The sequence below is a fragment of the Echiichthys vipera genome (genome assembly GCF_963691815.1).
Source record: "Echiichthys vipera genome assembly, chromosome: 11".
NCBI lineage: Eukaryota > Metazoa > Chordata > Actinopteri > Perciformes > Trachinidae > Echiichthys > Echiichthys vipera.
The window spans coordinates 3063583-3078604 of NC_139836.1; positions in this window are offsets into that span (position 1 = coordinate 3063583).

Below are 15022 nucleotides of genomic sequence, written 5' to 3' on the forward strand. Positions count from 1 at the left end.
AAAAAACAACATAATTGTCATTTGACGTCTTTCTTATCACTGAAAAAGAATCTAACTGATGAAAGAGGTGATCCTAATTGGTCACATGTTCGACCGACAGGACGCCAGTCTATCACAGGACACATAGAGACGAACAGAGACAGACAACCATTCACACCTACGGGTGATTTAGAGTCATCAATGAACCGAACACCTGCACGTCTTTGGACTGTGGGAGGAAACCGGAGAACCCGGAGAAAACCCACGCAGACACGGGGACAACATGCAAACTAACTATGTTAAATGTGTGCGCGCGCACACACGCACACACACACACACACACTGCCAGCCCAAAATCCCTGTCTGGGGGGTTAAAAAGACACCACCATCTGGACCTGGTTTTATTGCCGCCCCACATTCACTTCTTCCATCTGAGCCTAAAAATACCACAGAAGTGAAAAAGCGTTGTGACTGTGAGAAGAAGTGAGACCGACACAAACAAGAGAAGTTTTATTTAAACGTCCTTTTCCCCCTTAGTATGATCTTGTTTTCCAACATGGAAGAAGAAAAGTATGGTGCCACATACGTGCGTGTGATTGATAGCACCACTTGTTTTATAGCAGAGAGAAAGGTCCGCGGCTCGAGGGACGACATCTTGACTGGCAGCTGGTGACTCCTGCGAGGAGAGCGTTTGAGTCAAACCGCTGACATTGTTTTAGTCAAATGTCAGAAATAATTGGATTCTAATGGGGATAGTGGAGCACCTCTCCCTCCGTCTCCGCAGGCACGCAGCCCATTAGAGAGCCGCTCACAAACAGACCCGCTGCTGGCTGAGGAGGCTGCCGGTCCCACTCAGGCCGCCCACACGGACGCTGCGTTCAAACCTCCACCGTGGCTTTTGTTTGTCAGTGTGAGAGCAAATATGCAGCTTCTGCAGTCTCGTCTGAATGTTTCAAACAAATGAGCCCTCTGCATCCCGTAATATCCCACAGATGGAGTTCATGAATCACTGTGCTGCTTATTCCAGTCCAACAGTCGGATCTGGTTTCTGGGTTCATCATTTACCAAACCTGAAAGCTTCAGATTAGACTACGTGACATTTGTGTCTCTCCAGATGGTCACTGCGTCGGCTAACGGGCCCTGAATTCTTGCCGTGATTGGTCAGACGGACGTGTTAGACTACAAGTGGACCACAGACCAACCACAGCTCCAGAAGAAACTTGTGAAAGGGAGCACACAGATGGCAGCCAGAGGACTTTATCGACCCACTCACATGGATACAACTGACTGTTTACCGTCGCACAGTGTGACGTCAAGCAATGTTGACAAGAAATTGTGGTTTTCCTCAGTTTTCCTGTCCACACATGACGGCTGAAACCAGAAAGTTCACCCTGAACTCTGGAGAGCACAGCTGCGGTTACGTGTTGGTGAAAGGCCAAAGTTTTTTCTCAAGCTCTAGTTGGTCTGTGGTCCCTACGTGGTCTCACGCCCGTTATTTCAGCCATCCTTCACATGAAATATTGATTTAAAAACAACCCTCTGATAGAAAGCTTTGTGGGTTTTCCCTCAATGACAATTGTGCGTCAAATGACAACGCCATCTCTGCACTATACAAGTCAATTGAGACTACATGGCGTGAAATGACACGCAAAAATCATGAGCGTTGTAATTATACGCGAGATGGCTTAAGAGAAATAGCGTGTCATTCACACGCCTTTTGGTGATACCAGGCTGGTGGTCCACGTGTAGTCTCACAAGTCTGTCAGACCAATCATGGCAAGAATTCAGGGCACGTTAGCCGACGCAGTGACCATCTGGAGAGACACAAATGTCATGTAGTCTAATCTGAAGGTTTCAGGTTTGTTAAAAGATGAACCCAGAAACCAGATCCACCCAGTGTTGGACACACGGTTTCAAAAATACCCGTGTTCGTGTGGACGGTCCCTAAAGTTGAAGGTAAGGATCAGGGAGGGAACCATGAAAGAACAGCTCCAGATCTGTTAGAACCTGCTTTTTCATGTAAAAGTGACCGAGCCAGAGAGTCCTGAAAGAGACTTTGAGCGTCAGGAATACCAATAACCAATGTGATCAAAGTGTCACTGAGCAACACACACCCAGAGCAGTCAGAGCATATTACATACAGTCCACATTCATGTCATGTGTTTTCTGCACTCCACAAATGAAAGTGTGTGTTCCCGCTGTTGTGTCCTAAAGCGGGGGACTACACTGTTTGCTTTTCTGGCTCTATCCTGTAATTGCTGCTGAGCCCAGTTGCCCTCACAGGGTGAACGTCTGTTTCAAGACAACAGGTACAGTGAGGTTTTGGGGCAATTTGGTCCAGATGGGAGTTTTGGCTGTTTGTCTGCATCTTTTAATACACCCATGCTGGTGAGTGTGTTCAACCATGTGTGCAGTGTGTGTGTGTGTGTGTGCCATGTTTGCAAACACTGTTCATGCTTTGTTTTAATCAAATCTGGTGCCAGATGGACAAAGTTTAGCAGGCGGCAGCTTGTAAGTTGGAACGAGGGAGGAATCCTCAGTCTAAACAGAAAATATACATGACAATGGTTTCATTTGAATTCACGGAGACGTGTTCAAATCTCTGCTAAATAGATTTTACGTAGATATTAACGGGATCCAATGATTGTCTAAGAGACAGGAAATGAATTCAAAAGCTGATGTTTTTCTTTTAAACGATCGGCAGCAGCGTCGGATAACAACAGGCTGCAGACGAAGAAATAAATGTAGTAGTGAGAACGTGGCGCCTGGGAGTGCTTTGGGACGGGGAAGGGGCTCCCAGCAGCCCCCTCTGCTCAGTGAGGACACTAACTGCAGAGTGAAGGGGCTCCCAGCAGCACCCTCTGCTCAGTGAGGACACTAACTGCAGAGTGAAGGGGCTCCCAGCAGCCCCCTCTGCTCAGTGAGGACACTAACTGCAGAGTGAAGGGGCTCCCAGCAGCCCCCTCTGCTCAGTGAGGACACTAACTGCAGAGTGAAGGGGCTCCCAGCAGCACCCTCTGCTCAGTGAGGACACTAACTGCAGAGAGATGGGTGCATCAGAGTCCAGAACAGCACCAAAGTCTCCACTAAGACCAGAACCAGGGACACGTTAGTCTCTAGGATGGAGGAGGATTCGGGAAGTGGAATGTCTCTTCTTCTCCGTTGTTGGTGTATTTCTGTGGCAGTTACAGCGCCACCTCCAGGCCTGACATGTGTACTACAGCGTTTTTAGCCATTTTTCTATCTGGACGCAGATATTTTCTTGAGCCGAGGCGGTGTGGACGGAAAACTAAGAAACGATGGAGAGAAAAAAGGTTGTTTTTGATCCTGTGGACGTAGCCTAATGCACATGTTTGCACGATACGTCCTTGTTCTGGAAAAGGTCCAGATTTGATGACCTGAGTCAGTGATGGCTCTTGGGCCTGCAGCGGTTTCTCTGCCTGGAGCCGTGGCTCTTTAACGCCCTGTCTTCCAGACGGCAGTAGACAGAAGATGTGAGTTGCATCCTTTAGAAATGCTGCTGGCTCTTTAGATGCAGCATGATCTAAAGATGTCTCCCAGTGAGGGCGGGGGGAAGTCCAATTATTCTCTGGGCTGTGTTTATGACTCTCTGGAGGGCTCACTGTCTGCGGCTGAACAATTGGCATCCCATACTTTAGTACTCTCTAAAGAGCAGTGGGCAGACAGGTAGGTTTTCCCAAATGCCCCCAGGAAGTAAAGGCGCTGCAGAGAATTTTTTTGTGTGTTCCTAGAAACTTGAAGGATGTGGTGGTGTTGTGGGGTCCTCACTGTGTCTCCTCAGGTCAATGGTGATTGGCGGGCGATGTTGGACGCGTCCTTATGCATCTAGAAGGGTAAAAAGTTCTAATGTACAAACAAAGCTTCGTGAAGCTTTATGAAGTATTTTCTTTATTTCCTGAGCGTACTCGATGACACTCTCTGTTCAACAAAGAGCTGAAAGCACAACGGATCGCCAGTCCTGGAGCCTTTTTTCTGTGAACCAAGAGCTTCTTCTAGTGGCTTCATAAAGTAAAGAAAACGTTTCATAAAAGCTTCACGAGGATAAAAGTCAGTCACACTGCCGTAAATAACAGGCAGCGCACCGACCAATGGCTGTAAGGAAAGGTCTTCCACATGTGGAAGAGAAAGTGCTGCACCACTTGTTGCTGCAGTGCGTCTTCGGTTAAGCCTTACTGTCTTCACTTTTGTGACCCTCTGCTCTCCCTTGGGTCAAATTGACCAAGGACATATTTGGGGTTTTTAAAAATAAGTCTGAAAAACAAAAATGTTACTGCTTAAAACATAATCATATATTGTCTTCATCTCAATTTCTTTTGGCGAGATAGACCCGCCTCATTCAGGGCAGTCCACCATAGTGGGAACGCACCTGATGTGTGGGGAATAGTAGCATGAGTGCTCTGTTATATAGTTTTGTCTGTACATGTTTATCAAAGAAAAACAGCTGAGGTCATTCAGTTTCAGGTCAAAAAATTCACACGTATACCATTCCAGGGTGAAGATACTGCCCGGCTGGCGGCACCTGTTGGGGGTCAGTCCTCGATCTACATCAAGCAGATTAAATGTGCTTTAAAAACAATCTTTCACACCACTCAGCTGATGATGCTATGATCTCAGTCACTGCGGAGCCAGGCGCACACGCACAAGCCTCATTTCCACAACAACAATTCGACATGAATGGATGTAAAGGCCCTTGAACTCAGTTTGCATACGGAGAGTTGGGCCCCGCTCCACCACTCATTAGACCTGTCAATGAGAAACATGACTGTGCCACAGCGGCGAGCTTCTCCAACGGTGCCGCTGCTATTATGCACAGTTGTGTCTATTTATAGCGTCCGTACCACTAATTCATCATTTCTGCATGAATACAAATGAAGTTTGGAAATGCGCCTTTCATTGACATTCTCCAGAACGCTGTGTCGACTGTAAACACAATGAGTTAATTAGGCAAACAGCCTCAAAACTGTGCACGCTGGTGTGAAGTTTGCAAGAGGAGTGAACATTTTCACTTTATAAACACCAGTTGTTCAGACAGGAAGGCAGATAAGAATGTAGTGACGTCTCTCAGCTGTTCCTGGTTCATATAAACATCACTGGGGACTGACTGCAGAGTACACTCTTACGATGCTTGAGTCCATGAGGTGACAAAGAATATAATGTTCAGAAGTCTGTTGAGTTTGCAAAAAATGTCTTGTGGTTTATTTGATTAACAAAAAAGAAAAGAAAACTGACTCTTAATACTCAAAACAAACAATGGAGCAGAATGTGGGCTCAGCCATTGTAGGAAACGTCTTGCTGTGCAGTAGAGGGTCCAACAAATGTCACAAACTGGGCCGCACGGCCATGACAAAGCAAGGAGATGCACACATGAGACAATTAACTAATTATTTATTGAAGAAAAAGTAATTTAAAATGTACCCTGAACTAATCACGCCATGTGTAGTCAGTGGCTTAGGTGAATGCATGAGTGGAGTGTGTGTGTGTGTGTGTGTGTGTGTGTGTGTGTGTGTGTGTGTGTGTGTGTGTGTGTGTGTGTGTGTGTGTGTGTGTAATGTTGTAAGAAGGATGAACAGAAACCCAAACGCTGAACAAGGTGTCTCTGGGAGGAGAGTCACACTGACTGAGCTCCAGGAGATGGTTAAGAGCACCCAGACTCTCACAGTCCAGGTGATACCGATGCTGCTGACGACCCTGCTGATGTCAGAGGGAGAGAGAGAGAGCAGGGAGGGTCGTCACACAAAGAATAACCCCCCAGGTCGACTAATGTTGGAACATCCTTTTATTTGGACATAAAAGCCCAATCCACGTTTAAGATGACTGTCCACTGATGACCTCAGTCCGTGGTGACTCATGCTGGTGTGCTGTTGTTGTTGTTGTTGTTGTCCTGGTTACAGGGGAGGGACTTAATCATTACGGAAATCCCGTAGCTGCCTACAGGAGCTGGGTTGGTCCAAAAATGCACAGTTCTTTGTGCAGTTAGTGCGGACCCAGGTCCGATCACGTTCTCACCAGAGTTGGTTTGGAAGCGGACCGAGACCCCCTCTTCTACCAGGTCTCGTTCCGCTTATTCTGTCCACTTCTGGTGCTCAGCCGAGTGCAATCGCTGCGTTCACACCGGCACAAACGAACCGCAACAAACGAGGAAACGAGAAAAAGTTTTGATGACTGAACTGAATAAGGCTGCCCAAAAACTCCACACACAAACTCCCTGTGAACCCCACACACACACACACCCACACACACACCCACAGGAACTTGAATGTGTGGATTGCGCTCAGGAAGCCAGGGCTGCTCAGACGCACAAAAGGACCCAGCTGTGTAGGAAGTAATTGCTAAAATTGCATCACGGCCGCCTCTCCATCATTCACAGAATAGGGGCCTGCTTTTTCCTCTTCTCCGTCCACTCGAAGAGTTCCTGAGCTGCGAGAAGGGAAAAAATGTGGAAGGGTCTGTCCTCATTTGAATTCTCACCTTCACTGCCACCCTTGCTCGCTCGCTCTCATCCTCTTGTCTCATACGTTCTTTGTTCCGTAAGCTCTCTGTCATCCTGCTCTCCCTCAGATTTCTTTCACCCCATCTCCTTTGTATTTCCCCCCCGTTTACCCTCCGTGGCTGTCACGTTCTCTCTCTCTCTCTCTACTGTACGGCGATTATGACACTTCCTCCTAATGATGTCTTTGGATTAAAGTCTTCCTGACACACATAGTGTCTGCGCCCTCCTGCATGGAGGATTTCAGACACAGAGGCAGAAAAAACACAGGATAAAGCCATTTCAAACCACATATTCATACCTTAATAATCACAATTGAACCACATGCAACTAAGCCCCCCCCCCCACACACACACACACACACACACAGTCTTCACAGTCAGGTATGTGTTTGATGTTGGTTTCATGACTTTGCTCTTCAATAGTGAAGCTGCAGTGTGTAACAGGGAGTTTCAGATTCCAGTGAGATCATTTAACGCTCCAACACTTGTCACTCCTCCTAGCGGACACTGTCAGCCATCTTGCTTTTATCGTGTTGGCCAGAGTTTCTGTAGGTTATAAGAGGGTCAAATCTGGAAACGCTCTGGGTCTCATGCAAGAACCACTCACGCACAGATTTGCTTTTAAGGCCTGCAGAACTTGTTAAATGTGCCAGTTTTTTTAAACCTAAAAGGTTGAATATGGAGAATGAGCGGAACAGCGCCATCTAGTGTCTCAAGATCCTAGTGGCAACAACAAAAAATAAGTCCAGCAGAGTTTGACTGACAGTTAGCGTTAGCCGTTAGCCGTTCCAGCTAAGTAAAGATGAAAGTGATGTTAGCATCAAGGAGAAGTGTAGCCATGTGGGTGGCGTTTGAATGGCGTTCCTCTCCTTTCTCTCAGTCCATGGAGTGAATGCTCGGCCTATAGTGACTCTGGTTGTTGCCCGTCTCCGCTCACTCAGCTGCTGGGACAAAGAACGCCCCCTTCACTGAGGCTCCGAAGCAGCTGCAGGATTGGCTAACTCCATTTCACCCAGTGCCAGCCTACAGTAGCTGCACCCAACAACAGGCAACCCTGGCAACCAGCAACGCCCAACGCTATTGGCTGCTACCATGGAAACCCAACGGGACAGAAAGTTATTGCCAAACCCGTCAAAAAAATGTTTAAATACTAATTCATACTAAATTTATTTATTTATGGAAAAGTGATACTTTCATTCTGTACCCCTCAAAAATCGCCTTCACTCAGTTGATTTGTTGGATCAGGTGTGTTCTTGCTTGGTTGGAATGAAAACCTGCAGCCACAGCAACCCTTTACTGGATCACTTTGACATCCCTGATGTAGAGTGAGCAGTATTTGGGTGGTTTTAGGGAATGAACCAGGGTGGCAACTACTCTGGGACAAACGTGATCATATAAAGCTTAAAGCCCCTGAACACCCACACAGGTGTTTTCAGTTGACTCGTTGATTAGACCTATTCTCAGGACTGTGTGGGTGTGTCTACTGGGATTGACATCTTCCCCAGTCTCCTGTTAGCTTAAGGTTGGACAAAGCACACCTTTATCATTCTTAGTGGTAGACTGACATTTCTGACCTCAAATTCCCATCAAAGCGCCGCCCACCTTCAACCCAAGCAGAGGTCTAATCAGCCAGAAGAACTGAAAACACCTGTGTGGGAGTTCAGGGACTTACTTAAATACTGGAAACATTAATCAATGTCATTTAAATGCTCTGAGCAATGAAATGCAATGCATCTTCATGTTGTTTCCAAAGCACCAAGGTCAAAACTCCTTCCCAGCTCGGGAAACGGGACCATCCGAGGAGCATGTGAACGCACCGTCACAACAACGCAGCTCTGACCCAAATCAACCATAGAAAACCCAGTAAAAACGCTCAAATACACAGAGTTTCTTTACATCAATACACACACACAAAGGAAACAATGCAAAAGCCCGGGCTGTGAGGCGACGGCCAGCAGCCACAAACCCTCACACCACACACCTCTCTCTCTCTTCAGCTGCAGGCACAGGAGCTTTCTAAGCACCTCCTTCCCCAGACAGGTGCACCTCGTTGAACAATGGAGAACACCTGGACGGAGAACAGGAGAGGGAAAAGGGACAACAGCACAGGGAACACATACAGACGGAGCAGATTATATTTATATTTCAGCGGTCCATCTTACCTGCCTCATTCAGTGATATCATATTACCCCACGTATCACTTTAGAAAGACGTTATTTAGCAACTGACTGATGTTAAATGACTCCCTCTTTGTTTCTGTCACAGTGCAGCGATGCCATGATGACACGTCCTTCACAGATGTTCTATTAATGTCCATTTATTGTTTTGGGGTCGTCTAATACAGCATTAACATTGAGCCACAGTAACAGATGCTGCTTAATTTTAAGGTGTAACAAAAACAACTACTTTAAATAAAAATGTTATGGCTAAACTGCCCTTTTGTTTACAACCTGTGTGATCACTGGGCCACGAGTGTTTACACCTGCAACACAGCGACAGTAACAGTAAGACCCATGCGTATAAAAATACCGGCCTCGTGAGACCATCCTAATCTTGCGAGGTCCATTAAATTTGGAGGCGTTTGCCAAGTGAACGTCGAATCCCCGTTGTTTTTGAGGCGAGTTTAGATGTGACACCAAGGGCGAACCTCTCCTCTAGTCTACCAAGCAAGCGGAAGCAACAAACGCAGATCCGACCGGATCTAAAGACACATTTTCAGACGGCGGGAGCCCTTATTCTGTTAGCCGCTCACTAACTCTTTGTTCTCTGGATCCTTCTGTTGAATATGGACCGGGCTCCTGAAATTGGGCCTTTGATCCGTAAATTCACGTTAAACACAAAGGGAAAATCTCCCTTACCCACATGTTGTTTCCTTTCTGAGCTTTGCCTCCACGCTGTTAGCACGTCACACGCTTCAGTCATCTGATTGGTTGGTTTGGCCCGTGTGTTGGTGACAGACAGATGGTTTATCCAATCAGAAACCAGGATTTTATCCCCTTCCCCAAAGATCTCCAAACCAGAGTTCCCAGTTTAACGTGCTGAGAAAATGAGAATCATGCAAATCATCCATCTGGAGTCAGATTAGTCCGTTTAGCTTTTCTAATAAACTTTAATTAGTGTCTAAACGAGAGTTCCCAGATGGATCTGCTGAGAAAATGAGAATCAATCCATTTGGCAGTCAGGTTATAAAAATAGAGTTGTACATGTAGTTGTTTCCCCTCTCAGAGTCAACAGCGCTGTTTGCCACTTGCTGCTGTCACCTCAGATCCACCCTCCCTCCCCCTGACTGCTTCCATTTGGATTTACGGCTCCAATAACCGACGGACGTGGTGGTCAGTGATCAGAGCCCCCAGACTGTGACTGTATACAGTGCACATATACAGTATAGTAAAAGATGTATTTGTTGTTGCAGTTTGCAGTTTTTCATTATGACACAGATGGCCCCTCATCCCCTTCTGTTTGTGTCTGCACACACTCAGCAGATTTGGAGAAATCGGGGCTTTAGAGATCTTCCTTTAAATAAAGCTCATGTAGAACGTGTTCACACAGCAATTTTTATCCTGTTTAAAAAAGTGCTGACTCACTGTGACAAGAATCAGCCCACGGTGCATGTTGTTGCTATAGAATGAGAAAATAGATCTTAGTTTGTTATTAAGTGATCCATGATGAACAGATTTACTTCTCCGTGTTTAATGTTGGGGGGGGGGGGGGGGGAGGACCATAGAATTTGATTTATAAAAATGTATGTTTAATGATCTACCGGTCAGTCCTGGTTCCTACCCTCACCTGTGGTCATGAAAGCTGGGTCATGACCCAAAGAACCAGGTCGCGGGTACAAGCGTCTGAAACGTGTTTCCCCAGGAGGGGGGCTGGAGTCTCCCTTAGAGAGAGGGGGAGAAGTTCAGCATCCGTGAGGAACTCGGAGTAGAGCCGCTGCTCCTTTGCGTTGAAAGGAGCCAGTTGAGGTGGTTCAGGATCATCTGGTAAGGATGAACCCTGGGCGCCTCCCTAGGGAGGTGTTCCAGGCACGTCCAGCTGGGAAGAGGCCTCGGGGAAGACCCAGGACCAGGTAGAGAGATTAGATCTCCACACTGGCCTGGGAATGCCTCAGGATCCCCCAGTTAGAGCTGGTTAATGTGGCCCGGGAAAGGGAAGTTTGGGGTCCCCTGCTAAAGCTGCTGCCCCAGCGACCCGACCCCGGATAAGAGGCTGAAGATGAGATGAGATGAGATATGTTTAATGTATAAAAAAAGAAGTGGACGTAGCTACTGTGACAACACCCGTTGGTTTGTGGACTACCGTGTTGAAGCCAGATTGCATGTTGGGTTTTTTCACCAGGCCCGACCATATTTGGACGAGAGCACTAAACTGCGTCAGGCTGTGCTCCACTGTCGAATCTAGTGACACAAAGGCAGTTAAACATCTGCAATTTTTCTTAAAGTGTAATTCCAGCGCAAAATCCTCCCATGGTCGACAGTTTTTTTTTGTTGTGCAACTACGGTGAAATCCAGGAGTCGCTAACAGCTGGACGTGGCTAACAGTGATTAGCTCGGGGCAGCACGTTGAAGGCATTCAAAGGTCTTTTTTAACCACTAATACGGCTGAAAATAACAGCAAACCTCTGCAGCAAAAATGTAGTTAGTGAAGCCAGAGTTTATTAAAGAGTGTTTTAAAGACTTACCTACTGGCCCCTGTACCAGCTCCTCTCATAGTAAAGTCCATTCAAGTGGATGACCAAAGTCAATCCCAAAGGAAGGAGCCCATCCGTGCTTTGTTGTGTGTATAGGGACTCTTCTCATGCCGCTGCAGAGGTTTGCTTTTACTTTCAGCAGTATTATCCTCCGTGGGGTAAACACACCTGAGCACTGAATGTCACTGAAATCTGAACCGAAGCTACTGACGGCGCAGAGGACTTAAAAAACAACTTCAAAAAGGTAAGGAAGGGAAACGGCATGACTGAGAAAGAAAAGGAAATTGGCTTCAATTTTGTACCAGCACTTGACCGTCAAAACCTGCTGCTTCAACCTCTCGCTTTTTTGGAAAACGCTCCTCGGGATAAAAGCTTGTGGGTGCAGAGCCTTTCAATAACACACTCTCAGATAATCTGCCCCTCCACCACCTCCGCCAGATGGAACAACGGGAGTCGCTAACGCTGTCAGTGTTTGGCCAAATAGCCCGAACATCTCTGACATCAGCAACAGCAGGCGTGAAGACAGCCGGACACGTACGCAGACACACATTTAGACGAGTGTATTTTATGGTAGAACAATGTATTATACAAATAGATAGGTCTACAACAGGGAGTCAGCAGAGAGGTCTCACAGCAATCAAGGGGAATTTATTGAATCAAGGTTTGACACATCACAGAGATCCAAGATCCACAATCCCAAGTGTCTCTTAACTTAACTCTTCCCGTCTTATACTGATGTTCGCGTGCTGACGACGTTTGCATGCCCCATCAGGTCTTTCCAATACACACTCATACATTTACAATCAGTGGCGTCTACTTTGTGTCCAGACGTCATCACGCCCAACTGCAGTTCTATTGTTTTCTAAAGCCTGGCAATGTTCTCATTCGTCCAGGTCTGGACTTGGTTATTTGTCAGGAAGATGTTTCACCTCTCATCCAAGAGGCTTCATCAGTTCATGTACGCATCTGACCAGACTGGGACTGGACCAGGACCAGGCTGGGACTGGTCCAACTAACTGGTGTGGAGATCCAGGTATTTAACCTCTCACAAGGCCGATGATGTCACTGGAACCCTTTGTGCTCCAAGTGCCAACGACCGTCGTTAGAGTGACAGTTGTTGGTGGGAAGTAGGTTTGGACTTCGTTAGTGCTGGTCCAGTCGTTGGTGGAAGTAGGTCTGGACTTGGTTAGTGCTCTATTGAGTCTTAACGACAGTCGTTGGAGTCACAGGAGGACATGTGTGAACAGTTGTTCTTTGAGGTTAGATTGTTGCATGAAGGGATGAAAGGGCAGCATTGTAAACTGGAGATAAGTGGAGTCTCAGACCTCCTCCTCTGTTTAGCGATGGTTTCTCTACTTTTACATAGATGCTTCTTTTCCTCCTCTTTCAAACCATCTGTCCTCTCTGTCCAGGATGTGGACATTGTTGTCATCAAAAGAGTGGGCTTTCTCCTTGAGGTGTTAGTGGGCCGCGGAGTCCAGTCCTGAGGAGTTAGCTCTCCTGTGTTGGGCCATGCGTTTATGCAGTGGTTGTTTTGTTTCTCCAATGTAAAGATATTGAATGTGCGTATCAGGCCTATGTCCCCAGAACACGGTGACCTCACCCTGTTATACACTTTCTCAATCATGTTTTCTTCCACATATGAACAACACCTCCTCCTATTGTCTCCCCTGTTCCACATTCAGCGCTGAATAAATCACGCCGGGCGTCTCGCTGACAGTGATCCAGAGCAAATACGCTAAATGAATGAACTCTAAGCAGATTTTGAATCCATCAAGCATCAGTGATGAGCGCGAGGTAAAAGCCACCGTCCACACTAATAACTCGGTTCCTGGAAAGCGACGAGGGCAACAGTTCAGAGAGTAATGAGGATGATTTATAGTGTTATCTGGAAATTACAGCCCACACTAAACACAGCCGTGCAGCGAGGGCGGTTCTGTGTGACGAAAGCACCGGACTGTAACAAAACATACGACCCGCGGATGAATTCAGTTCCATTCTTTCCTTTCAAAGACAAACTGGAACAAAGTGACGGCTTTATGTTTTGATATTGTTTATTTTCTGCCTTTAAAGCCTTTTCCCCAGAGTTTGAGTGAAAAAAAACAAATAAAATATAAGAAATAAAAACAGCAGCTCTCCGTATTTGAGAAGTATTTTTTTTTGTTTTATTGGGTAAATGATAAGATCGTCTGTATACAACGACACAAAATGAGAGTGTGACGGAACTGTACATGTACAGAAAAGTGGCATTTTCAGGCAATAAACAAAAGGAATGAAACTTTTTTTTTAAACTAAGGCAGCATTAATAACATTTCCTTCATCTGAAACAGGATATAGTGACAGGAGGAGGTCGACATCCAGCGGTAACTAATAAACTTAAAGGTGTTTCAGTGACGAGTAAACAAATCTAGATTGATCGAGCTCTAGTGTAGAATCACGCGATCGTTCAAAGAAAGAGGTAAAGTGCGGTCGGAGTGTAGTGAGAAGTAGAACAAGTCGACTCCAGGGGACGCGTCTGGATATCTGACTCCTGATCTGAGAGTGTTGCTCTGTTAGCAGCTTTGCTGAGACGACGTTCAGAGAAATAAATCAGGAAGTTGGAAGTTCACGGCTTTTTACAAACAGAAGAACATTAGAGAGGTTTGAAAAACGCTGACACTAAGAGTAAACCGTTGAACACATGATACAACAAGGGCCAGGGATGCACCGATTGGGAAGTTCTGGGCCGAAACAGGTGTTTTAAATAACATTTTTTGCTGCTGTTTATTTTATTCTAGTTATTTTTCCCCCCTTTTGTGCCAGGAAAACAACAAAATCTTCATTATAGAGAAATAACTGAACTGTTTTAAAGTCATTCAGCTTCTCATCACACTTTGTCTTTGAAGGAGCACAAAATCAATCGACAGCAATCTCTAAAAGAACCATTATTTTTGGGGAAAAATAGCCTTTTTAAATCTCTCTACGGAACGTTTAGCCGATGCAAAGTTGATGCAACACAGTGGGTAAACATCAGCCACTGCCGTCGGTGGATATCACCTCATGTACTGAGAGGTGGATGCAGTCAACGAGGCGATTATGGGCACAACATCGGGATTAGTGCCTCCCTAAAAAAGAATACAACTACACTCCAGCACCGCCCAGGTACTTACAAAAGAAAAACAATTGCACATTTTAAAGTAAATAAAAAATCTGCATCTTTTTGTCTACGTACAGTAGTGTTAAACATGTAAACATTAAGAGTGCTCACTATCAGAGAGATACTCTGGAGTCATTTGATGCTTAATGTGGAGAAATTAGGATCGTGCAAAATCTCTCTCCCAGTCAAAAGATTCAATTACCGTATTTTCCGCACTATAAGTTGCACCTAAAAACCTTCAAATGTCTCAAAAGCCGACAGTGCGCCTTATAATCCGGTGCTCCTTATATATGGACCAATATTGAGCCACAACAGGTCTCCAACTACGGTGAGCAGCCGCCGACTCTATTTTCCCCGTAGAAGAAGTAACGCGCGGTGCATGTTGAGATATACGACTGCGTGAAGCGTGCCGTTTCATTTCCATGTGTGTGTTTGTGTAAAGAGCCTAAAATGGCTCCTGTTAAGAGACACGCTTACGACGCAGAGTTTACACTCAAGGCCATTAGTCACGCAGCAGAACACGGGAATAGAGCAGCAGCCAGAGAGTTGAACATGAACCAATCAATGGTGCCGAAGTGGAAGAAGCAGCAAGACGACCTGCGCCAAGTAAAGAAGACTAAACAGAGTTTAGAGGGAACAGAGCGAGACGGCTGCAGCTGGAGGACAAACTCAAACAGTGGGTTGTTGAACAGAGAGCAGCAAGTAGA